Below are 27,905 nucleotides of genomic sequence, written 5' to 3' on the forward strand. Positions count from 1 at the left end.
ACAGTACTGTAAAGCAGGCTGCAAAAGGGATAAGACACATTTCATTTTATCAGCCTGTGGACAAGGTGCAGGGGTGCAAAGAGCCAGGTACCAAATAAGACATGAAGGGAACACTGGTCACCACAAAAAAACCCAACAAACAACCCAACCAAAAAACAAACAAACAAAAAAAACCCACAAAAAACCCCACCAAAAAACAAATAAACAACCACACAAACCTCCTACTGAAACCTCCTCGACTTCAAAATTCAGGCTCACTTTCACCTGAATTTGATCACTTTGTCCAAAAATCACTGGGCAATTTTAACTACACCAAGGTGCTTAAAACTGCATTTTGCTTGTGAGTTTTCCTGGTGAAGTCCTGTAGGGCAGAGAATCTGACTGCTGAGGAGAGACATTACATTTTTATGCATGTATGCTTTTGTCTGCCTGTGCCTACAGATATGTAAAATGTATGAAATTAATGTCCTTTTAAAAATGTCTATACTGGAAACACATGTATATGTTCCTACAAAACATATTTTTACCTAAAAATATCTACAAATATTCATGACTGTGTGTGTATGCTCAGAGAGAAAAAGCCAAAACAGAAGCAGGTAAATGTCTGAGTGGCAAAACCAGAAAGAATCATAATGTTTTCTTTATATTATTATTATTGTCTAAGCTATGATTTACAGGTTTAATTCTTTCAAGCTAATGCATACAAATGAATTGCACAGAACAACAAAAAAGGAGGGAGGTCCTCACAATAAAAAAATTCCATCAATAGTCATTCACCTTTACCTAAGAGGTTATGAGTTCATACGTCAATTCTATGGAATATTTCTGTAATTTGTTTGCCATTGTGTACATTCTATGTATTTGTTTGCTACGAGGTATTGAAACATTCAGGCTATTGGGAATTAAATGCTTATTTGACTAACAATCCTTATCTGTAAATTAATGGTATAAAACAGAGTTTTCTAACAGACTGTCACTCACTTTTCTTTAAGGAGATACTACTGAGACAGGGTTCAAGGTATTCCAAAGAACTCTGACTTCCTAGGCTTCAGGGGGAAATACTACTATTTACCTGATGTTTTTAACTCTCTTACATAATTGTGCAAATTACTGACATGGAGCAGCACCTGCTTTTGTCACATGCAAATGACAACTCCCCAATTCTTCAGGAAGGAGCAGTGCAAAGCCAGAGTGGCTTTATTCTGAACTTGTGTGCAGGTGTCTGTGGGGAGGAGGGAGCACTGTGAGCAAAGGAACTGGATTTAAAGACTCACATATTGCAAAATTCCTCTGCGATCCATCACATTTGAGAGCAGAAAACGCATTTGATTTTTAATTTGCTTAAGCATGCAAGATGGCTCACTTCAGCAGCATTGCAATTTTCTGATTTGTGGGCAGGATTCACAGACAGCACACGGCTACTGTTCTTTTCCTTTCTCCTGGAACTGTGCCATGAGGCACCACGGTTGTAACAGGGGTGAATCCTCAATTCTGTTCATCTCTCCCCCCTCTCAAAGTTATTTGAACCCTTATTTTCCTTGAGGGGCTCATTCAGCTGTCCTAATATGTATACAGTGATAATATAGTCATACGCATAATAAAAAAAGAGCTTCAAAATTATAGTCAGCTTAGTAATAGTGCAGTGCTGTGCTGGAGTGATTGGCAACTGTTGATCCAATTATATAACTGGTTGCTTCTTAAAATTCAGGGATATGAGACTGATATATAATGTGCTGTAAAGTGTAAAAGAACTGGACAGGAAATAAGGCGGGTTGAATTTTTTCGTGCTTTGATCAAATTAGAACCAGGTTGATGAAAGGAAATGCCTTGGGTTCTCTGCTTGAAGTTTTGTGTTATACAAAAGGCTCTTGAAATGATCAATTTTGCACATGTCACTCACAAGTTTGGAGAGAACCAGTGCCTGTGTCTGCCAGGGAGTCTCTGCCACAGCTCCCTCCAAAGCCAGCCCATGCTGGACACAAGGTTTAACTGAGATACTCCGAAACGGAACCCAGGAGCCGAAGGAGGCACGATCACAAATCACAGCAATACCCCAAGTTTGCAGGTTTGTTTTTCAGGTCTCTGCTCAGCCCTTTGACTCAAGAAACACAGATCAGGAAAGACAGAAAAGGGTCATCTGGTGAATCCCTCAGAAAAAAATGCAGGATTATCTTTGCTGCTGTTCTTTTAAGCATTTATCTGGCTAACTCACTAACTAGCTTTCATCCATTGTAACCCTCTGCCTGTCCCCTGCTTTTAAAACAGCCACTATTATTTATGAAGTGCTGTAGATGTGCAGTGAGAAGCACAGGGACTTTTTGCTCTTATTTTTCCTTGAGGACAACTTAAAAGGAGAGAAAAAAGCACCTATGAAAAGGCACCTTGCAGGTAAGGCTGTGGTTTTTCTGTCGCTTGGTCTGTCTCTGAAGAATGACTCCATAGTGGTTAGGCCTGTATGAGACACAACCTCTCTGGTACTTTTCTGGGATCAATCCCTCTGTACTATGTGCAGCTCAATGTAGCGATTTAAATCCCACCGTTTCAGTCTTAATGCATTAACATTTCAGCACTCCTCAAACACATCCTGGAAATCTGCCTCCTCCTCATAATTCTTATCCCCAAATCAGAAATTGTGGAAGATTTGAAGTGAGGCACCTGAGTCCAGTACACATCCACACCTCTGTCAAAAATACAGTATTCTGATTTATTAATAAATTCACTTGGGGGGGAAAGAGGAAAGTAAGGGGAAAATATATTACATTCCCAAGCCAGAGTGCAACAAAGTCCCTGTGATACTCACTGTACAGGGAAGGGGAGAGCTACTGAAGGAGCCACCAACATCAAAACCTGCTGAATTCCTGTTACCCCCAGGATAAAACCTGCACGGAAACTCTTTTGTTTTGGCATAATTCCCTGTGCAAGGCACGCCTCCAGAAAGCAGGGCTTCCAGAAATAATATCCCAGGACTGGGAGCACCGAGGAGCCAGGGCAGTAACCTTCACCCAGGCCTTTCAATTCAGTTTTGTGTGAATTACAGCAAATTGCTGTGTGTGCTTGTGCTGGACGCAGAGCTGTTGAAAAGCTGCTCATTTCCCCACCAAAGCAGCTCTTTGGGAGTTGATTGGTGTTCCCCAGGAACTGAAACACGGCACAGCATTGGAAATTACAGGACAGCACAGTGCAATTTCACTAAGGATGCACAGGATGTTATAGGAATAATATTTTTCAGAGTTTCAAGACTGAAGTTAGAGAAGCTCTTTATGATTTGCATGTGAGATGCTGCTCCGCTCTAGTGGCAGACACTCCCCAGAGCCCAGGCTAATAAGCAATAATTGATAATGGAGAATGGGATAGAATGGGAGCTCCTCCAGGCTCCCTGCCCAGGGCCCCCTGACCCGCTGTGGCACTGGCTGTGGCTGCTCATCCCAGAGCTGTGGATGGAGTGGCACAGCACATTCCAGGGAATGGCACCAACCTGGCTTTGCAGTTTCACTCCTGGAAAACCACTACATCACAACAACTTACACTATGAAAACATCCAAACAGGGGAAATGAACATACTTTAAATAATAGCTGATTTCAATTATTTTTCTAAACGTTTGTTTTTCTTTTTTTTTTCCCCTTTTGTTTTTGTTAGATCACACTTAATATGATTCCACGACACCAATGCTGGGGATGAAATTGAAAGCTATATTCTTCTAAATGTGTTCCCAACATTCCATTTTTTACAGAGCTGCCAGGGGCTATTCTGCATTCCCACAACGGCTACAAATGTAACATATTGTTTTGCAATAAAAATTAGCTATAAAAGTGTGAAAAACGCCAGAGATCCAAATGTGAGAAACAAGAGAAGGGGGTACGGCTTTCGCACACTTTTAGTGGACATTTTATTTATTTTTCAAATGGAGTAGACATATTTATAGCTACTGTATTTCAATTATCTCTAATTTCACACATTTTATGCAGATTCTAGGCATTTTAATTGCAAATGAGGAGGGAACTTATTTTTAAAAGTGGAGCAACACAACATTTCAGATCTCAATTTTAATTCCAAATTTATCCACATCGCTGTTAAAAACTTTTAAAACCTCATTTACACTGTGACTTAAAATTAGGTGCGATTTCAAACAAAAACAAAAACAAAAGACCTCCATACCTATGAGTTAGAGCGCCAAAACCTCTCTCACACATTTTCACATCTTTTCTTTCTGAATTAAAATTTTTAGGTAGGAAAGTTTGGGAAGCTGAAATGACATTATTAATCGTTGACACATTATTTCAACAAGAGTCAGTAATTTAATAGTATTGTCCATAACTGATGAAAATTAATACATTACCCACCCTATTTTCTCTTTCTGTCTCTGTGCCTCCAATAACCCAGGGCATGGGTTATTAGCTCAATCCCTGCTCAGCCGTCACTCAATGGGAAATTCTTCCAAGGGGATAAAACACAGCTCAGCCTTTGGCTGGATAAAAATTCCCAGTGTACACTAAAAGCATTAGTGACAAATGCTGCTCTTTTCCAAGTGGTATTCCCGGTAGCTTACTCCTATGGAACGCTAATAAGCTAAATAAAATGTTTGTGACAAATTCCAAGCCACCTGAACCCGTGCTGATCTGAAGCAGGGACAGTTTTCCAAAGGAACCTAGAGCACCAAATGAACCTAACAGGTTTAAAATCACACATGTGCCCACAGAGCCTTCTAGGATGGGAATCACTGCTTGACTTCATACTAGCCAGTGGAATAGATCTTTAGAAGTTCCAACTACTTACTGAAAGGCATGAAATAATTTTATTATAAATGGAAATTTACTGTCTGGAGCATGTGGAGTTTTTCTCTGCTTTCTTTCTATTTGGTAATTTATTTAAATGCATTCAAAAATGCATTCAGAAAATGAGACATAGCACTTTGGTTAAGACATCTGTATTTCAAACCAACATCTTCAGAACTGTGAGCAGCTCTGTTAATAGTCTTTTTATTTGATTAGGGTAATCTGCTGCTGTGCTGTGTTAATCTTTATCCACTACCTTTTAACCAATCAATATTTTAGGGTTATAGATTTGGAAGGTAGGCGAAAATTTTGTAGATAAACTCTCTAGGCACTGCTGACATGGTATGGTTGCACATTTAATATCTTTTCTGAGGATTCACAACTCCAGCAGTGTAAGAATCTGCCCAGGGTTAAAAAAAAAAAAAAGTTAAACCTTAAATTTTCAAAGCTGTACGCGGGGACTTGGCCACCTGCCTCCTATTAATGTCAATGAAAATTTAGAGGTAAGAAAAGCAATGTCTTTTCCCTCAGATCATTTCTGCTTTGAAAGGAACCAGAGAACAAGAGAGAGGAAATTAAAAGCAACTTCGTACCACAGGCCGACACCAGCCAGGCCTGTTGGTGAGGCAGGAACAGTACAGAGGCAAAACATTTGTTCACTAAAGGAGTGAGCATCTCCACACATATCAAAAGAGCCAGGTATGAAAAGTTCAGAAGGAAAAAAATTAGATTTTCTGGTTTTAAAATGTCATTAATATATATCTTTTTTAATTCTGCTCAGCTGAAATTATCTGTTGCTTACGATATTAATTTTGCTGCAGATAAAATTAGTTGTCAGACCTCTGTTTATGGCCTAATTACCTTTTCTAAGGAAAAAAAAAGGGCAGGAGAAATAAAAGAAAGAACAATAAAATGCAGTAATCTACTTTCCAGCAAGAGGGGCTCCTAGCGATGTGTTACCTGCATGGACTTCACTAGAGCCATGCACGTGTTTCATACACATAAAAGCAGATTTACTTGGGCTGTTCTGCCCATCTGGGCAGTGCCAGCTTCTGCCTGCCCTCATTTCCGTGCCTGGGGACAGGCAGGACAGGCCAAATCACCCTCAATAATTTCTAGAGAACTGAGCATCTTGCAGTAATTTGAGATCCTTCTAACAAGTCAGGAAATGTGAAGGCAACATCTTGAAAAAAAGGCACTGTAAATTACTAATTTCCTCTCAAAATGTTTCTCCACTTTGCTTCCAGCTTTGGAAAAGGTAATGGATTTTTCATTGGTTAGACGTGGGTGGCGGGAATGCCACTGCAAAGCATTGTAAAAGAAGACTTGTAGAGACTAAACCTTGTGTTACAGATGTCAGAACCAGCACATTTTGGTCATGTCTCAACCCAATTCTTCAGCAAGGAGCAGAATGACAAATACTGAATATTTCTTAATAGCTCTTCACATTATATGAAGTTCAAAATTTAAATTAATTTATACAGTATTCCTGTTAATCGAGTTGGAGCCTCAATGCCACCTCAATTGCAGTTCAACGTGGCACAGCTTGGGCACAGCACAGACAGAAGGTGAGCGAGCCTGACCTCACACAGAGGCTGCCCTTTGAAGTGTTCTGAGCAGCACTGCCATGAGATCTGCCTGGCTGCATTTTGGAATACATTTGACAAACAAAAAAATTTGTATCTGTGTTCATTTCACAAGCTATAAACGTCTCTTTCGTGGTAGGAGAAATCCTGCTCCCAGGAAGTGATCCTAATCTAATCTGACACGCGGTATTTGTAACCCTACTTTAGTGTCCCAGCCTATTTACAGTGTTTACATAAAACCCCCCGAAATCTCCACATTCCCTGAAAAGTTAATCCAGTACAAATATTGACTGGCTGTCAATTGAGCATTATTGACTTGCTCCAGGACTGTGCTTTATTGCCTTAACTGATGAAACTTGTTTTCTTTGCTAAACTTAATTTCTTTTGGGCCCCCTTTGGATGAAATGCCATTTATGAGCCTGCTCCTCCTCCTCCCACAGCCATGGGGCCGCCTCTCCCACCGAGCTGGAGTGGTGGGACAGCCTCAAGCTCTGCAGAAGGAAGGCAACAAACCCACTCTGTATTCTACAAAGAAGACCTGGTCCAACACCAGTCCTATCTCCTAGAAATATTTTGTCCACACCAGCTCCAACACATTTTCCTCCTTTGCTTATACAGAGATGTGTCTCCAGTAAGGCTGGAAAGGGGCTGTGAACCCTTCAGCGAGGTCTGTGAAAAGCAAACTGATTACCAGGAGCTGAAATTCTCACTCTGCCAGTCTATAACCTTCACTGGGAGATGGTGGCGACGTTTTTTTTTAAGGAATTCTGAAATTCTAAAAGCTAAAAACCTTGGATGTCTTGCATCTCTTTATCAGGAATAGTACAAATCAGCTTGTCCAGAAGCCAAAGTTCATGAAACACACACACTCATCATGTTTTGAACACCCAAGAAAACATTATTTATCATTTCATTTTTTTTAAATCTGTGGTCTCCAGATACTGCAAAACAGAAACCAAAAATAGCAACTTTCACAACATTCCCTGATTCTGCAACAAATTCCATCAACCATTCTAAGTTCTGATCCACAGGTCAAGTGAGACTGACAATAAATCTTAGGAAGGATTTGATATCGTTAAGCTGCAAAACCCAAAAATCCATTACAAAAGATTTATCTGAACGTATAAAGAACGAACCCAAAACGTTTCAGTCAGCGCGGGGAAGGACGAAAGGGTGCCATGGCAGCCAGGGGAGGAAGGGGAGATCCCAAATGACCAAAGGCAGTTACAAAGCTTGTACTTCTCTCTGATCTCACAACAACATTTAGGAAGGAATTTGCCCAAAAAAATGCAGTTACCACAGACATGGGGGTTTGCTTGGGAAGGAATGTACCAGAGCAGGCACTTACAGTTTGCAGAACTCCATCTGCTTCTCCACACAGGGCCACTCCTTCAGCCCCGCTCAGCTCCAGGGCAGGATTTGGTGCCATGATCTGCTCTTTCCTCTGTTCTCATCAGCTGCCTGGAGAGAGGGGCAAGGAGAGGAAAAACCAGGGATGTGTCACATTGGTACAGCTTCATTTGATATTCTTTATAACTTTTCATGTCTGGCTTAGGTGGGGAGACAGTCCAGTCCTTTAATCAAACATTTCCGTATCATCCCTTTAGCAACTGAACAAAGCCATGACAGTTTTGCTCTCAGTTTGCCAACCACATGAGCAAGTTAGTTACTGCCTAGTTTATTTTTTAATTTTATTTTAGCCCATACATGCCATTTTTTCTACAAGACTTCCCTTCTTTTTAAATGAAAGGCTTCTTCTGAACATTTGATGGATGGAGAATCCACCCTATAACACCAGCTATGCCAAGAATGCACCTGTTCTCTGTGAAAATACTTAGGCTGTATTGAATGATGTTAAATGTTAACATCTTCATTAGTCTATAAGTTTTGGGGGTGGGTTGGCATAAGAATGAACAAACAAGAAACCCTGGCCATCACAAATTTTACTTTTTTTAAATTAAATGAGGTTGATGGGTATAAAAACTTGTTTTTAAAGTTTTTCTTTTATCTTTAAAATCCTGCAAATTAATTCAAAGTGTCTAAGCCAGTTTACTTAAGAACCTCCATGCACAGAATTATAGCAGAGTCAGGAAACCCCAGCAATCAAGGCTCCAGGAGACCCCAGATGTATTTAAACCAACCACAATCACACCACTAGCATGAGGTGCAAAAAGTGCCAAAACAAGACAAAAACACTGACAGCCCATATGTTTAAAAGCTCGGGTTTTGCTGTTGCTCAAAATCCTTCCCTCCCCAAATACCTGTACATAATAATAATCATAATCACCATCATCATAAAAAATAAGCCCTCAAGATCAAATAGTCAGTGGTATCTTAAGAGAAAAGAAGACAACAGGCTTAGGAAACCAAATCCTTGTAATAAATAATATATGATGAGTTAAGGAGATGAACTGACAAAGTGGTGCACCTCTAATCTCTCCCCTGCAAGAGAGGGAAGAGCTGAATCACTTGCACAACATTTTTCTTTGAGCATGGTCAGGGGTTGCTCCTCCACTCCAGTTTCTCAACAAATATCATGCTCTACTCATTTCCCAGCCTAAGCTACACATCAGCAGCAGAGCCAGTTTTCACCTGCAATTTTACAGTATCAGAATAAAATTTTGGAACATTCTCTTATTAATATATAATTATTTCAGGGCAGGTTTGACTTGGAGATGAGAGAGTCAAGCCAATGAAGTCCTGCTGGACAGCCAGGGCCACCTCACTCAGGATTCCCAGTTATCCTTTATTCCAAACTTGAAATGACACATCCACCTAAACAGCAATTTTAAATAACAAACTACACCAGGCAAAAAAAAAAATCAAGCAGCATGGCCAAGATGCCAGGCACATAAAGAAAATTAACTGGCCCATATTTCTGAGCAATAAAATCAATGTCACCTTTTTATACCTTCAGCCCCCTTGTCTAATGTCCCTCAGCAGATTTCTGCCAGTGCTGTGCAGCTATTCCTGGCAAGGCAGGGGTAAAAGCCTGTGAGCAAGGACTTCCCACCTTCCACCAGGCCCATCCTTCTCTACTGAACACATCCCTTCAGTTTTTCCTCTCTCAGCTTCACCGCCTGGGAAAAAAGCATCACTAAAACATTCAGGACCTAAAAGCACAGGAGTGCACCAGCTTTTCCAAAAAATATACATCCTCTAAGCAATAATTGTGTGTGACACATCACACAAGAATTTGTTTCGTTAGTCCAAGAAAAATTTCAATGTTAAAGGAGAAAAAAAAGAAATAAAGGAAGATTCCAAGAAAAATTTCAATGCTAAAGACAAGGAGAAAAAAAAGAAATAAAGGAAGACAAAAATAGCGTTTAATCAGTGATAAAGCAGTAGATTTCAAATTTAAAATTAATTCTTTTTTACTTTATTTTGACTTTATTATTATTTTGACTTATTTTAGTACTGCAGAGATTTTTCTACTATGCAACAATCCCCAAAAGCAGCTGTGCCCACAATTTTGTCTAAATGGAGCTGTTACTGGTCAGCAGCTCAGAGGACCACACTGACACAGCTGAGACTCATAATCCAAGTCAAACACACACAAGTAGGAGCACTAAGAAAGTCTAAGAAGAGTATTAAGGGATTAAGAAAATTCTAGAAAAAAGCCATGTCAGTGGCAAATATAAGTAATTGGTTTTCCAAGTTTGACTCTTCTTCAGTGGTGTTAGGGACAACCCCAAAGAGAATTGAGAAATGAGAATATATCTTGCAAAACACTTGTTCACAGCCCAGCACTTTTGCATTAAAATCAACTCACCTCCCAAATCCCTTTTCTCCTACACCACATCCCACATTCATGTTTACCTTTTCTCACTGCTGCTACATATTTTTTCCCTGCTGAAGTGTTTTATTTTCTCACCACAATGAGAGCGGTTGCCAAAACTGTGGCTGGTTTGGCCTTCCCAGTGCAGAGCAGTGGGAAAAGGAATCATCAGTGCAGTGACTGACAGCTATTGCTGCTGGCAAAGGCAGGAACTGCAGTTGGATTTTAAAATGATTTTTAAAAAAGGCAAAAAAAAAAGGCAGGAGAGGAAAAGGGGGGAAGACACCATTTTTTCAGCCCAGCTATTTGAAAGATAATTGCTGTAATTTTGTCTCTCCTCAATCTTCCCACTAGGCAAGCTTACCGAGGAAGGCAAATTTCTAGTTCTTAAAAGTGCTATCATTCACACTTTTCTAGAAGAAGTTTGATTAGTTTGAAATCTACACTTGACCATTACAAAATTCTAGGACGAGAACTAAAAAAATAAAAAAAGTCAAAGAAAGAGAAACAGAAAGACAGACCAAAAAACCCCCAAAGAAAATAATTCAAACCCTATCCCCACTGCTGGAGAAAAGATAAAAAATATTTTCACTTTGTCTGGCACAGGGTTTTCATGTTTTTTAAATTGCTCTGTATTTTCACAGCTTCAGATATTTCTGAAATACGGAATTTGCATTTTCTAGGTGGGGAACACTGCCAAAGTTGTTAATCCCAGGCAGATGTAAAGTTGCACCACTATATTGTGATATGGCTCCTTAAAAACAACCTAAAAACATTAAAAAACATTAAAAACCCACAAAAAACCAACCACCCAACAACCACCACAAATATCCACTAACCCATATGGTCAATAATTGCTGTTTAATAGTCCTCCCATTACAAACCTAAAAAGCAGCAGCCAGAATTACCAGTAGAGTATTAATAAACAGGAATGAGTTAATAGCGCATAAAGACCTTCTAGTGGAACAGTGGGGGAGTTGAATATTCTTTTCTTAAGTCAGCTGTAAGTAATTACTACATGGTGTGCTTCTGACTATTACCATAACAGAGCAATTGGACGTGAAGAATGGATAATAGTATGGACATGGAGGTATTTTTAGAATATCAGCAGTGAGGCAGGTAAATGCCCTACCCGGGCACAAACCTTTAAATAAGTTGAAATAACTTTTCCTAATGACACCTAGCCTGGGCAGATTTTTGAAAAGATCAATCTAATAAATTATTAAAGTAACTTTATAAAGACATGGCTGTGATATGTAAATAAGGGAAACAGCAAAAAAATTCCCAGCCGTTCAGCAGGCAGGCAGCACTGCAGTAAGTGCATAATCACAGGTTTCTGTGTTTCCTTTAGAGCAGTGCCTTCCTCTGTCTGAACAGAGACTGTGCTCTGCTCGCCTTCATTGGCTGCTCCGGTGCAAACTCCTACATTGCATCAGGAAGGGGAACTGTGAGTGCAGGAGTTGTGGGGTTTGGATAGCTGAGGTCATCCTCAGTGGTTTAATATATTAATATCTTGTTTTAAGACACCATTGTGGGAGTGTTCAGGGAGACACAGCCCCATGTTCCTGGGACCATCCAGCAGCAAGTGCAGGAGGAGATTTTGCCCATCCACACAACAGATGCTGCCATATAAAACCAGCCTGAGCCTTAATTCAGGGAATAGTAATTTTATAAATGCACTGAAACATAATTTAAAGAGTATTTTGAATTTTTCAGGTCTTTCTCCCGCTATGTTGCTACACAGGGCAGATGTTGATTTTTCAATTTGCAGGTTTGTTAAGCATCATGGAATGTTTTGGTTCTCAATCAAGAATATTCTTCCCAAGTGGTTGCAAAGTCCTATGCCTGAAAATAAATGCATGTCCTTTTTGTTTCTTAGCAGCACGTGTTCTGCATTCAATAGAAGCAGAAAAATAAAACTGATAATGTGATGTATTTGTTGGACCAATATATGCATTTTTAGACTTCAGTTCTCAGAATGCAATGTGTTTCCAGGTTATTGTCTACAAACACAGCCTATATTAGGCAAGAAGCAGTTTCATTCACAGGGTGTCATCCCAACAGCTCTACTCAGAGAAATCTGCACTGTCATGTCCTCGGTGTTGTGTCCATCCACTGAGGTGCCCCATCACAGTCAGCTCCTGATCACCTCATCAAAGAAACAGCCCTGCCCTGGTAACATGAATGGTGAACACTCTGGGCACACACAAGGAATTTTAGGAAGAGGGAATGTTTCTCATTTGCATGCACACCAACAGGTGGGGTAAAATAATTTTGTCTCTGCTAAAGTCAGCAGAGATTGAGCTGCTGAGTTCGCCACAGTATTTCCTATGTTCAACAGCAGTTTCTGACTGATCTGCTGCAGTGGCCTTGGTATCAGTCCTGGATTTCTGTGTAGCAATCAGACAGAGCCACAGAAATCACATTGTGCCACATCCACCTTTGCATAAAGTTGCTGACTTGAGGGCATTTCATCAAGACGGGTTTGGCCCTTTGCAGTCTTCTGCCCCATTAAATCTGAAGATTATGTGTTGTTCTTAGTCACTCCACTGTTATCATAATGGAGAGATGATGTTATAATGCAGGTCAAACAAACAGCTAATTGTTCTTGGGCATGGCTTGAGCAGAAACAGAATGGAGAGGCTGGAGACATTAATAACAGTACTTGGTGCAATTATAATAGATAGCTTCTATCAGAGGATTTAAAATGGCTTTGTGAGCCTTGCAAGCACATTGCTAAGTGTTTTTGATACTCCCATTTGAAAGTGAGACCATCATCTTAAGACCAGGCTGACACATTTAGATGCTGGAGCAGGGAGAATGCAAACATTCCAGAACATAAAGGACAGAAGGCAAGCCTTGGAGAGTCAACTCAGAACCAAAGTTTGAGAGTGTGTTTTTAGACAAACAATCTCAATAAAAAGCAAACAAACAGGCAACTCTGAAAGAATAAAAAAACCCCAACATATGGACTAAAGTTTGGGGGGTTTTGTTTTGTTGGGGTTTGGTGACTTTTTTCCCCAAAATTAAAACAACATATTTGCTACATTGGCACAGAGAAACTCATGTGAGTATTTGGAGCTCTCCAGTCCAGACCAAACTCAGCACATTGCAGGAGCAAACTTTCCAAGAGTAAGGAGTTTCAAACAAAGGACTGACATAACACAAGCACAGAAAGATTTTGGGGTATTTCTGGCAATGCAGACACACTCATACTTAGGCACACATTTATTAGAATATTAAACAACAATACCTCAGGCTATATCCTGCATGGAAAAATTCTATGGAGAGGTAGAGACTTACAGCCTGAAACAGGCAAAGCTGAGAGAGGATGAGAAAAGACAGAAGTCACAAAAATACAGCCAGAGTCAAGGTCACCCAAACTGACTCAGAAACTGATTATGGGCAGAATAAATCTGCAGCTCTGGAGCTGACGTGGGAAGGAAAGGAATAGGGGAGGGCAAGGCAAAATATGAAAAATAAGGTGACTTAACACTGCTGAAAGAGTTTCACCACACGAGAAAACAACACAAAAACTGATCTAAGAAACTGTCAGCCAGGAGTGAAGGCACAGAGTGCACGAGAGCAGGGTAGTTGCAAAGACAAACATTATTCTCTTCCAGTGGACAGCACTGCAAAAATATTATTGCCTAAGCTCTCTGCACCTTTCCATTCCCCAGCCACATTGTTCAGAGGTCTTTCTGTAAAGACCAGGAGGGTTGCAGTCAGCAAAAAGAAGACAACAGAGGCATTAGCACTTGTCTAGGATATTTAAGGTATTTATGGAGAATAGAATTCAATTGTCTAAATTATCAGCCCTAGGGAAATTGTTTTGGAGTTCTCATTCAAGCTGCTACTCAGGATGTATTTTGTCCTTCAGAACAACCTGAAGCCTGTCCTGCCATGTGAATTCTTTGAAAATAAGAGAATAGATTATTTTAAAATGATTCTTCAGGAAGAGTGGGTATATTTTAAAGTTTTCCATTGAGGCACTCTGGCCTTACATATTCCAGTTTAAAACAAAGTGGAATCACTGAATCAGTAATTATATGCAAAAAATATTTGGGTTAATAAAACACAGACACATTATACATTTCCATAACTTCCAGAAGAATCCACAAGTCATCTGACACCAACTTGGATATCTCTTGAGAAAGTACTGAGCATATTCCAACCTCCCTCAGGTATGAGCTCCGTGTTAAGGTGTTTAAGGTCCATGATTATGCATCATTTGCTCAAAATGGCCTATTTTTGCTTTCATGCTCTTGAATGAGATAGTAAAATGGAACACTTTTTCAGAAAATCAGAACTGAATCACTCATGCATGGCTGCAATCATTATTTGTATTTCACTGGCATCTCAAGAACTCAGGCAAAAGTGGGACACTCGTCTTGGAACATGGATTAAGAGACATCACCTCCCCCAAGGACCTTTTACTTAGATAAGAGACACATGCATGGGAGGAACTCCAGGCCATCCCCACCTGATATCACAGAGAGACATCAATTTATCTGAGCCTTTTTAAAGTATGCAGCAAAACCTTGCAAAGGGTGGTGAGGGAAGAACTCCAGAGACTGAAAGAGTTTTTAACTGTTAACTGGATAACTGGAGGTTAGGCAGGCAGCAAGGGCTATCACACACTGCAACAGTTCCCAGCTGTCAACTGGGGACACCCAAACCAAAATAACCTTTACAAGGCATTGCTCTCCTGCTTCAGATAAGTTTTCCACATTTTTACTACTGCTCTTGGCTGGAATTGGCCACACACAAGTGCTGTTCATCTCTCACACTGCACTGTAGTGTGTGTGCTGGGACTTGAGGAGCTGGTACCCATCACTCATTAACTGAGCAAAGCTGACACCAGCGTGCTTCCTTGGAACACAACAGCCAGGCCTCCTTTCACTCCCCTGCACTGACAGGATGACCTGGAAATATTTCCACCTTTTCCTTCCCTTCTTTTTCTGGTTTTCCTTCAGCTGCTGCAAACACATACTGCATTTTCCTCTTCTGTTGTGCTATCACTTCTTACCCTCCAAGCATGCTTTTTTCCTTCTCCCATCTAATCCATTCTCCATAATTCCATATTTTCTTAAGATCCTTTCCTCTTTGCCAGGTTTCTTAGTTACCCCTAACAGGCCATCCACTTGCAGGTACCATCATTTGCCCACCTGATCACATTTCTCTGAGTATGGCAGAGTTGGATGGGAAATTTTCATTTTCTCCTAACTCTCCACTATTTTTGTTAGGCTGTCCCCAGGCTTCTTGAAATAAGGGTGCAATCGTGCTCACCTGCCCCATCCGCACATGGGCTGTTAAAAAAGTTCAAAATTTTTTATGGGAACTGAGCAGGCAAAATCAGCCCTGAAGGCCAGAATTGACCATACTCTGAATGAGGAGACTTCTTAGAGGAAAATTAAGATTTAATCCACTTAAAGCACGCCACTCAATTGATAGTCTGTGTGCCACTGCATTCACTTATCCAACGGCACCAAAATAACACAGCAATTACACCCATAAATGAAATACTATATACAGAGGATTAGCTCAAGCTTTCTGAGAAGAATTGGACACTCTAATAATCACACAGCCTGTCTAAAAAAACTAAATAAAGAGAAAGTCTCCCCACCATGCATGACTTATTGACATTTACATAGTGCCAGTACATAAGCAAATATTTTAACCTTTGTCTGCATTTCAGTATTTGTCTTAGTTTCTAATAATCACTTCAAGCAGTTCCTAAATTAAATGCTGCTATGCTACTCCTCAAAACAGCAAAACCAAAACGAAATATAAGAGCATTATTTTAAAGATGTAACAATCAGCAAAAACAATGCAAAACAAAATACAAGAACATTTTAAAAAATATGTAACAATCAGCAAAAACATTGCATAAAGCCATTATTTTTCGCTGGGCTTTGTTGTGACAGTTACCATGGCCAACCCATTAACATATTTGCTGTACAAGTGTGGTCATTCCACGGCCTTAATTAACTTTCAAGTGGAGAGTGCTGCGGCTTTACCACTTATTAAATATCCACTACAATAAGTTACAGTTTTACCCTTCCAACCTCACTTAGCCAAGACACCCAGAAGAACCAGCTTTCCATCTGACTGTAATTTTGTAATTGCTTTTTACTGAAATTATGTTGAAACTGGACCCCCTATGTAAATGTATTTTGCCTGGTTCATCTAAAATTGGCCACCTCTAATCAGATCTGGTTGATATTTGATTGAATAAGTGGAAAATTAAGTTTCTGTCTGATAATGCTGTGCTTTTGCTTCCCTTTCATTATGTATAATGTAGGCATTTTGGGTCTGAAATCTGAAAGCGTGCCCCCTAGAGAACAGCAGCGAGGCTCGGGAATGCTGCTGGGAAAGCCGAGCCGCTCCGAGTGCAGCACACAAACAACGCGGTTACACCGAGCACAGCTAATTCCAGCTTTATTCAGGAAGAAAGCGCCACGACTGGAGATTAAATCGAGGCAGAATTAGGGTTTGTGATTAGCTGGGCTGAGCTGCTGAGGTGTATTCATCATGATATCATTATTTCCACGCGTGAGCATCAGAATGCCCTGTGTGTTTCAACTTGTACAGTGCCGGCTAAAAGCAACCGGATCCACCTCCACCAGGCGCTCGCAGGGTGGGAAACACGGCTCGGGTTCGGGGAAAAAATAATTCCACAAAGGGAACACGTGAAAAGGCCACAGGAGTGCACCACTGAAAAATACATAAAAATGCTAATTTCCCTAAACTTCATCTTTGGATGGACTGAAGCATAAGTGAGAACTTCAACAAAGCTATAGAAAAAGATGACAGGTCTGAGTTTCAGAAATTTAAGACAGCAGTAGGATTAGACACTTTGGGTTGTCTTCGCATACATTTCTTATGGGAGTTAATTCCATTTGACATGCAAGACCAAAGCAAGATTACAGAGGCATAGCCCCATGGCGAGGTGTATGCTGTAGCTAAAAGCTGGGATTTGAATAATTGTGCAGGCTTACTCCAAGAATCAGGCGAGAACAGAATGAATGGATTATTACAAGGAACTTTGTACATTTTTAACTGCTGGACTTAATAAAATACCCTGTGTGTAAGACTGGTATTACGGTCCTTTGCACTCATTCTAGTTGAAGTTTGTGGTAGGATCTATCAAACAGGAGAAAACACAGAAGCTGTTAAAAAAGGATGTGCCATGAAAAACTGGGCAGGGCCGTGCCCCATGCCATCTTCTGAAGGAAGCAAATTTGGAGAGCTTTAGTTCAAAATATTCAGGCCCTAAAAAGTTAAAGGGAATTCATTTCCTGCGTAAGAGAAGGTTGAAGGTACACAAGAGATTGGATTGAAAAAATGAGGGAACAGAAGAAAGAGGAAAAAAAAAAAGAGGAAAAAAAAAGGCAAGTTTTTATTTCACTGTTTCAGCTTGTTAGCCAGATCATTTATTACGGAGAAAGATTACTAATCCACACATCATTTTTTTTTAAATTGACCTCTTCCCTTTGTGTCTGTGGAAGCACTTGTCTGTAAAAGGAGGTAATAGCTGACTGCTCCTTAGAGTCAGTGATGCTTAATTAACTGTCCAGTGAGAATTATTGAAATACTTATATAATTCTTATTTAGCACTCATTAAAGTGAGGGATACAAATGCTGGACAATGAGAGGTTCAGGAAGGCTTTGAAAAGAGGGAGTTAGTACTCTAATAGCAAAGAATTATGAAAGCCTGCCCATTAACAGTAATAGAGCAGACCTTTCATTTTAAAAGTCACTGACTCAGATCTGGACTTATTTGATATTTTTTTAAAAGCTCCTTCATCCAACCCCCAGCAATAGACCATCTCCTGCCATTGCTACCCAGAGGTGAGCCAAGGAGGGAACTGGAGCTCCTCTCCTTCCCTGTGCCACTGCTGTGGCTGCTCAGCCCACGCTCCCTCGGCTGGTTTGGCACAGCTCCTGCCCCCACCAGCCCCCCAAAATTCACCCTCTCAGCAACTGAGAGGCCCCAACAGGTACAACAGAACCAGTGCAATGATTTGTACCACATCAGTATCAGCAAAATATGTGGACTGTCTTACAGCAGGACTTTCCTTGAATAAAACACATTCACAATTATCACTGCACAGAAACAGCATCTCAGGTGATTCCCACATTGGCCTAAAAATCATCTCCGTTTCATTTCAATGAGTGCTTTGGGAGAGTGTGATGAATAGCCTGAATAATTTGGCAGCTTCTAAAATGGAGATGAAGAGGCTGCTGGGTACCCAGCAATGGCAAGATTCAACCCTACCTGTAACTTACTCTGTAACAGGCTACTGTACAGAAAATGAACTAAATTCATCAGTACCCTCTGTGAGACAAAAAGAAAATTCATGTGCATCTGATATACCCAATCAAATCTCTTCAGAAATAGACGACTTGTAAGAATTAACTGGCCCAACTTCAGAGGGCTTCTTCTTGCCCAGCTGGGTTTACAGAGGTCCCATGGATCAACACTTTGTCCTCAGAAAATTCACCAACAATAAAGAGCAAATTCACCATCACTGTACGGAGGCTTTGCAGGTTTGTTCCCCCACAGAAGGTGTGCTGCATTCCTCTCTCCAATATGGATATTGTCAAAAGTTCTTGAATCTACAGGAATTCACTTAGAAATGAAGCTCAGGTCTCCTTTCTATTCATATAATGATTGATGAAACACGAGGGAAAATAAATTGAATTATGTTAAATCTCCCAGGGAAACATAATTAAGCTGTAAAGCATTCCCTTGAAATCCTCATAGCACTCAGGCTGTGTCTCCTACTACATGATCAATAATAATATTAAAGGCAATTATTTTGAAGGACTGGCATGAACTTTCAGCTTTTACTATGTTTTATACTATTAAAAGCTAAGGATTTGCTTGGATCCTGTATCTGTGAAATCCTTCTATAATTCCAGCACAAGGCTTCTAATGCATCATGGCTGGGACTTTTTCCTTCTTTCTTGGTACCTAATGCAGCTCTTAATTCTAAAATCTGTGTGTCTGTCTATAGTTCAGTGTATGACGTTACAGAAACCACACTGAACATAGCAAACATTACTCCATCACCCTAATCCAGAAGCTGGCCAATTGCAGGGATTATGCTGACTTCAATCCCACTTTAACTGGAGTTCTAAGGATTAAATATCTGTATTTCTTAATTTGATTAAATGACCAACAACATATGCCTACATCACCAAATCAAAACATGGCAAACACTTCCAGTTTGCCAAGCAGAAGATGAAGCAAGAATCCTGGGAGAAAAATCACAGCAAACATCTCAAAAAACCTGGGGATCAGGAAACAGTAGGAAGAAATAAAATTTGATACTAGAAAGAAATAGTACCAGCAATTTTCCAAAGGAATTTTGTCGTAGATGGAACTTGTGGACAAAAAGGCCTGGCAAAAAAAACTTGGTTGGTGACACATGACTCTTATTATTGCAACAAAATTAAGTAGACAATGATTGTGTGCTATTAATACCTACAGACAAATATAAATAATTAGTGTGTCATACACATGTATTTTTAGTATACGTATTTATGAATGCGTATGAAAGACTATAAATATATCCTGGTTTTAACACATCTTGACCAGAAACAGTAATTCAAATGCAATTGTGAAAATGACATAAAAAGCAAGACAGTTCTGAGCAGCTCTAAATTCAATCCCAGGCACCATCCCTAAAGAGTGACCAAGACTTTCATCAAATGTCATAAGCTCTGAGCTGGGGATTTTTTCAAAGAGAACTCTCACTGGGCAAACAGCTTCCAGTTCCAGGAACGCTTGTCAAGCTCACAGGTAAGGAAGGGAGATGGACTTCTCAAATGAATTTCAAAGTATATATTACAAAGAACACAAAAGGCTTCCTCAGAAAGCAGACATTGGATTTGGAACACTAAATACTATTATGAAAGCATCAAATAGAGCAACAATAATTAGAATACCTTGGTATTCTGGAAACTGCAACAATAGGTGTAAGTACCAGGATCCAAGATGTAAATAAGTTGGGCATTTTCTTGTTCTTTTAATAACAGAGGCATTGAGAAGGCAAATTTCAGACCCTGCAGAAGAAGGCACATAATTTCTCCACAGAAAGATTCATAAATGAGTTTCATCCTAAGAAAGATCAGAGTAAAATATACGAAGCAAGATGACATAATGGGCTGTAGCTTAAATGCAGCCCCCAATGGCCCCCTGTTCTGCAAACCAGGCTGTGGGTAATTGAATGTAAGACGAAGCAAAAATACAGAAAAGGCCAAGCTGGAGAATAAAAATGCAGTGTGTGTAACAGCACTGAGAGGAGTACAGCTCTGTAGAACTGATTAATAAGAAGAGCAGTGAACAGTACAGAGTGGATTTGCAGAGATTAGAATGTTGCAGGCTTTGTCCAAAAGATTGTATGAAGTTCTTATTGGTTTTGAATTTAAATAGGGTAAAATTTATCTAACACTATTAATGCTTCCCTTTGACCTTTAAATATCTCTTGCCTCCACCCCCAAAAAAGGACACTTTAAAGCACAGTGTGTTTACCCTGCACTGTTTTACACCTCCTGCACACACGTGTGTCCATGTGCACACGTGTGCACGGCCTCTGCCATTCCTCTGCACTGCCACAGCCATTGTGGACAAACTGATTGACACTGGCAGCCAAAATCACGAGGACACAGACTCTGATAAACCTTTGGAGTCATGTTCCTGCATTAACAAGGGCAGAAATTCCAAACACGAGACAGCAAGGCAGGGACTTGGGATTTTTTCTTTCAAAGCTCTCACAAACAACCCAGTGGGTTGGGTGTTGTATCATGTGGCAGCTCCACCTCGGAGAAGTTTAAGTCAGCAGGGAGACATTTTTATAAAAATAGGAAACGTAAAAATGGACTGAGCAGTAAAACTGAGAATAATATTCAGAAACCAGAAAACTACAGGCAGCAACAGGACACTGAGTGACGATGGCAGCATCATAAAAATACAACATTCATGACAAGTTAATGACAGAGTCCGTCATTACAGACAGAATTAAACATTTAATGGATAGATTGCAGGAAAGGCATGAGAATGGAGATTTAATCCTCTGGTTTTAATGCTGCTTTCAAGATGTCTCTGAGACAGGACTACCATAGATCAACTACTGGGTTTTGGAGAACATACAGCTCTTCCTCACGGGAGATGAGGAGTTGTACTCAGTCTGGAAACACTCACAGGGATGAGTGGGATAAGGGGAAAACAGGTGGGGTTTCTTTTCATCAAGGTGAAATATTTTCCATGGACTTAAAACCAAGAGAGAAAGCCACAAGGACAAGGAGTGTTCCTAAGGCCAAAGCACATTGGGACTAGCTAAGCGAAGACACGAATATATTAAAACTAACCATGCCCTTTCAACATAAACATGTCACCAACAACAGAAATTCTGTTTTCAGCCCCCCAGCCTCCTGCCATTCTGGAGGGGTCAGGCAGGATTTTTAAACTGCAGCCATAGCAAACTGGGTTTTCTCATCTAACTTTCCCTGTCTAAAAAATGGAAACAAGACACCCCTCTCCCCATGGAGCCTGTGGAGGGGGACAGGCAGAGAACAAAGGGAATCAGCCTGAGGAGTGACTGTGCAGAGCCATGAGGATTTGTCTAGAACATGGTATTTGGGAGGAGAATTTCACATTACACACACATCCAGAAAGCTGGAGAGTTGGCTTAGGCATATCTCCCCTTCAGCCAGCCTGAGCTGGTGCTCCTCTGGGCAATTTGGATACCTCTGTGAATTCCCCTCTGGAGTTTGAGTAAATTTCAGGCTTTGGAAAAAATATACTGTTCAAAAAATATATCTGTTCAACAGGTAAATTATTAAAGAAAACAATAGTAATTTTAAATGTAGGTTTTCCTGCCTCCACACATGCTCACCAATGGCTCTTCCTATATACAAAGCTGACTGAAGGGAGGGGTGGGATTGAATAACAAATTGGTGTGATACAATCACATCACTCACAATCACATAATGGACTATATCCCAATTTTCAAAAGGCATAAAGTATCCTCATTAATACGATAAGTGCAGCAGTCAAATCAGTACTATGATTTTATCAGGGTTTTTGACTGTACATGAATTAGAATATAAAATGCATACAGAATTTTTAATGGGAAGGCTTTAACATTCTATGAATGTATTTCTCACTGTCATTTACATCGCATTAAAGTGAAATTCCACATAAAAGCAGAAAGAGAATACTCCACGTCCTAAATTACAGTTTTTCATAGTTGTCATGTCCACATACTGGGGATCTTATTCACAAGCTGTAATAGTATCTTAAACCTGAAAAGGGTGCAGTGTTGCTCTGTTTGTTTGCTATGGCTGGCAAGTGGAGTTGTCACACAACAAGGCCACATGGTCAGGATGAAGCCTACTGAGATTTTTTTTTGGGGATGCAATTGTATTCCCTGCCTGTGCTACAACAGGTTGCTAAACCTTCTCCTTCTTAGCAGGGCACCAAAACTGTTACCATGTTAAGAGAGATGTTACCATCTTCTTTTAGCTCTTTTTCACCTGCCATTCAGAACATTAGTTTAAAACGAAGTTTGCCAACAATTATTTTTCTTTAAACCCAAAGGGATGCAATTTAGTCTTCTGTAAGAGTGCACTATTTCTGTATGCATTAAATTTTACCATGAAAACCAGCAATATCAGTTTTTACAATCTGTTTTCTCAGGTCCAGTAGTTTCATGCTGCCTCAGATTTGATTAATCTCAAAGAAGAGGCTGTAAACTCAGATTTGTTTCATATTCAAACCACCTGGCACAGACCAAGCCATGTTTCTGACCAACACACTAGCTGGTCTGAATTCTCCTCCCCACATTAGCTCCTCCTACAGGAACAGCAGCCACTGGGTGCTGAACACACAGGAACCCCAGAAACTCTTAGGGGAACATTGATACTCAAACCTGGACTTCTTTCCTTGATTAATGCAGGTGTTCAGGTGTTTATTTACTTCTTTTTGTAATGTTCTGAGGTTGACAAAGGCATCGCTAATCTGGGATAAGCTGTACAATTCTAGGATCTACCCAAAAAATAAAAGCCGGACTTTAAATGGTGGAAAATCATAAAGGTCTTATTTTCTGTTCTCTACTCATTTTCCAAATATTGAATTTTAAATCTGCTTCTGCTGCCTCCCCTCTCCACCCCTGAGATGCACTGGCATCCAAAAGCACTTTTTTCAGCATATTAGGATACAAATATTTGGGGAGAGGAAAGATATGCAGCATCTAAGCACCTGGGGAAAAAGCCCAGGAAATATTATTGAATTCATGATAGAAGCAGCCACAGCCTCAGCTGCATCCCCTGCCTGTGAATTTACAGGTACTTTCAGGCTGCAGAGCAGCAAATATCAGCACTGCTATATTCAGGTTCTAGGAACCATTTATCCATGCCAGGGCCGGAATGTTGCTCCTTGAAAGAACCACACAGGCTGTTGCATATGATCAGTGCTGGTTTTAGTACTGCATAAATCACTACAAGACTGGGGCCTGTTATTTAGTCGCTGCAAAATAAAAAATTTCTAGGAAGCGATACCTCCTGCAAGTGCCTTTTTGCAGAACAAACACTCTGCAGAGAAGGAGATGGGGAAGTGAGAGTGGTGCCTCTGCCTGAATGTGCCAGGAGCAGATGAGGAAGGGAGGAAGAAACTCCCTCCCTCTCTCCTTTTGTCTCTGTCCTCAGTGTACCCAACCACAAGTCCCCAAGTCACTGCAAGGCTGTATTTTGAATAATCATCATTTCAGCTGCCTTCTGGACTCTGTCACATTGTGCAGTTTTCACCAGAAAGAAGTCCAAGTACTCCTAGCAGGCATGTCCCACTATTGGGAATGAGGATTTGGAAAAACCTACCACTGGCTAAAGAGCTGCAGAGGAAAAGCAAATCTCACTCATCACAGGTTTCTTAATCTGCCTGAATTCCTGTGTGAAGGCCTGCAAGTCAAGGTGTGACTCTGCTGCTTCAAGTCTTTCTCCTCCTTGCCAAAATCTGTGTTGAAACCTCATTTCTATTACCCCACTTGGGGCTTTTTTTTTTTTGACCTCTACTTGCTATCCTTCCTAATTCCAGACACTATAGAATGAGAAAATACTGAGAGTAACTTGGGGCAAATATTTTCAAAATTCATTCTTCTGTTGTTTTCTGTCAGTCCTGTAACTCCTTGATGTTATCAGCCCTGATCAGGGCATGGCATTACTGAGCATCCCACAGACAACACTTTACCCAGTCGGCTTTCACCTTGCTACAGTCAGAAATTAAAAATATTCTGATTCTTGGGCTATGAGAAATCCATGCAAAAGCCAGTGTATTACCACAGCTGATATGGCTATTTAATAACTGAATATGAATCCCACAGGTGTCCCCCTTTTCCCAAGGCAGGCAGGAACCCAGAGTTGCTGGGGCGTTAAGTGGTGTGGTATCAGTTTGCAGTATCATCTCTGAGGTGAGATATGAAACACAGGGCTGATCTCTAATCCTATCCATGAATCACAGGTATATTCTAATAAGTGTTAAGGCTGGCAGGCTGCGCTGGATTTAACGTTGACTAAATCAGTTGCAACCCCAAAACCTACTTTGCAGTTTCCCTGGTATGTATAAGTGATCATATCCAGTTCTAAAAATGCTGGAATGCTGCAGTTTATGCACCACTGGCATGGAGGAAGTGCTGCATTTCTCTCCAGGTGAATTTAAGGCTCCACACAGAGCCAGGAGGGACAGGACCATTTTCAAACCTGACCTTCTAAAGCAAGCAGTGAGACCAACCCTCTCAAGCCTAAGTCTGAAAATTATGTTTGTGCTACTAAAAGGGTTATTTTACAGCTTTTTAGTGCAGAAGATACATAAATATTAAACATTTCACAAGACAAAGGTACAGAAGCAGTATTTTGTAATTTTAAATACAATCTTTTTTGTCTTTCAGCATCTTTCACTTCTTCCTGTGAATGCCTTCGGTTCTAACGAGATATAACAAATGAAATAAACATGAAGAAAAAAGAAAATTACAAACAAATGGGTAAAAATCGTTTTTATACATTAAAAAAAATGTACAGTAAGTTGATGACTTAGTTGGTTTCTATCAGAAATTCAATGGGTGCATATGAAAAATCTGATCAGCTGTTTGCATGTAAGAGATATGTGGATCTTGCCTTTACTTGACATTTTCTGATTAGGATTTTAGGTATTATTTCTGATGTTTTCTCAGATTGACATCCATGGTCTACTTTGATAATGAATACCCCAAGAGAGCACAGAGACAAGGCTGGGTCTCAGAAGCTTGGAGCATTTCAATCAAAGATGGTTTGTTAATAATAAAGTAAGAAAAAAAGCCATTTGCTTCTTTTGCAGTGACTGCAGCGCTGACCCTCTCTTGGTCCTGCTAGGCCTGTCTGAGCAACAGCAGAGTTCAGTGGTAATTAAAGCAACAGTGTTGTGAAAAAAGTGTGAATTACTTTTACAAGAAGACTTGGATGTTGCTACCGACTGACAAAGCACAGCAGGAGAACTCTGCTGGATATTAAAGAGCCATGGTAGTCACTATATTGTAAGGTGGCTTTGCAGCACAATGCAAAATTGTGACTTTTCACAAGTTTATACCACAGGAACCATTTGAGTTATCGGCTTAAAATTTTGTATGTTTTATAAGGAATACAGCAGACACCATAAAGGTGTCATGCCTGGTAAAATCTGGTCCTGTTTAAATTATGTAGACCCTAAATTCAATTTTTACCTTTCAATTATGACTTCACTAAGTAATCATTGCAATATTACAGCCTGAAGTGTTGTGCAAAATTACAGAAAGGGCTACGTATTCTGACATCTCTCAGCAAATTAGTGCACTGTCAAACAGCCTGAATTTCCATTTTGACATTTTTAAAACTCAAAAGCACAGCACCCCACCTTTTTGGCATCTCACAGAGAATTATACCAGGTATTATACAGCAGCCCTGCACTGTATAAATATCCTTTTAAGACAACATGGTTGTGGGTGGCAACACAAAGGACCAGTTCTGACAAATGCTTCACTATCTCAATGTTTCTTTATAGTCACTGGGAAAAAAATGCATGTACCAGCAGTTTATTTTCCTGTTAGAATGCAGTGAGAGCAGGGGACAGATCCTGAAGTTAGTTCTGTGCATATTCAGAGCCAGTAAAGACAGCATGTACAAATACAGCTATTGCCATCATTCCAAGAAAAAAAAGGTTAGAACTCAGCCTGTTAATCCACAGAATAAAGGGAGGGAATCTTCACCACAATGGGATGGTGCTGTTCCTCAGGGTGTGATAGGATTGGATTCAACAGTCAGGACAAGGAGCCCCAAATTAGCTTCCAGTACAGCATCATGAATTTACATTAGCAGCAATATAAAATTCTCATGGTAAGATTCACTTAAGAGCTTGAAACAGCAAATAAAGATTTTTCTATATATTCACTGGTACCTATTTTGAAAACTCTTGGCCTTACTCTGAGCAGTCCAGCTAATTTGCAATTTACACAAAAATCACAAAGAGGGGATATTTACTTGCCTGAACTTTCCAACTGAGACTTGGAATTTTTTGTCCCAGTAGACAAAAGTCCAATGGAATTATGATAATCCACAGCCCCATAAAGAAACACAGTTCTGTATCTGGTGTTATCCCAGGGGTAGAAGGCTCATTGCCCCACAAAAAAAATTCTTCCTTCCCAAATTTTTGAAAGACAGTTGGTGTGTGCTCTTCACTATTCCAAGGAATAAGGCAGAGCCTGAGTGACCCATGGGGAAAATGCTGCACACACATTCAGCTCTGCAGTCCTGGGAATACCCAAAGAAAAACCAAGAAAATGCAGGAAATAGAGTTGGAGGAAGAGGGACACACAAAAAAAGGCATTCTCCAGGAATTTGAGGCACCTTCTCCAGTGTACATTCAAATAACACCTAGACAATGAAAAGCAAAAATATTTCTTAATGTTGTTCTACCTGATTTTTCTGGATTTTTAAGAAGACAACATGTACCCTTTGTTTAACCCTATCCAGGTCTCTCAAATCTTAGGTGGCTCTTAAGACCTGATGCAAGTCCTCTGTGCTAGGAAAAATAGGAAAAGTTTGGTAGAATTCAAAGTACAGTTAAAGACAATAAACCTCCATCTAGAAACTCAAATGCCTTGTACAGAAAAATAATCAGATGTCCAGCATCAGTACTGCAAACACAAAATACCAAAACAGATGTTCATTAAACTAATCCCTTTAACCACCACTGACTCCTAGGCTGCCCTGTTCTTACCCCTACATAATTCTGTCCTCAAAATGAAGACTTAGAGCAACACTTTTTGACTAATTCACAGTTAGCAAACCCTCAATGTCTGTAAAAATAATACTAAATATTAAAAATGTTCACTCCCACTAGCATATCATCTTTTTGTTTACTTTTCATTCAAGGCAAACTTAATTTTTGCAATGACCCAGCAAAAGATTTGATGATGTGCTTAATAATAAGAATATAGTTGCTCATTTGCTTAAGTGCTTTGCTGGGTGAAGGTCAGAGTGCATTGAGCCTTAAAGGATGAAACCTTTCCCCCCCAAACACAATTAAACTTGTAGGAAAAATGGATTAAGTTGGAGCACAGCTTAGGACACCAAGTCAGTCACACCTCTTTTGTTACCATAATAGTGTATGAAAGCCACAGAAGCAGCACCTGGAATAACATCAAGAGACACAACTGCTGCCCTTCTACCCTGACCAATGGGCATTCTCCCAGTTA

General features: G+C 40.2%; 1 long non-coding RNA gene across 1 annotated transcript in view; it reads right to left on the reverse strand.

Moving 5' to 3' along the window:
* The window catches only part of LOC115948023, a 321,359-nt gene that overhangs the window by 130,894 nt on the left and 162,560 nt on the right, over positions 1–27,905 (reverse strand). Inside the window, exon 2 of the long non-coding RNA XR_004081876.1 lies at positions 7,708–7,820. This is a non-coding gene — a long non-coding RNA (uncharacterized LOC115948023). The remainder of the gene's footprint in view (positions 1–7,707; positions 7,821–27,905) is intronic.

The sequence above is a fragment of the Geospiza fortis genome, unplaced genomic scaffold (genome assembly GCF_000277835.1).
Source record: "Geospiza fortis unplaced genomic scaffold, GeoFor_1.0 scaffold275, whole genome shotgun sequence".
Lineage (NCBI taxonomy): Eukaryota > Metazoa > Chordata > Aves > Passeriformes > Thraupidae > Geospiza > Geospiza fortis.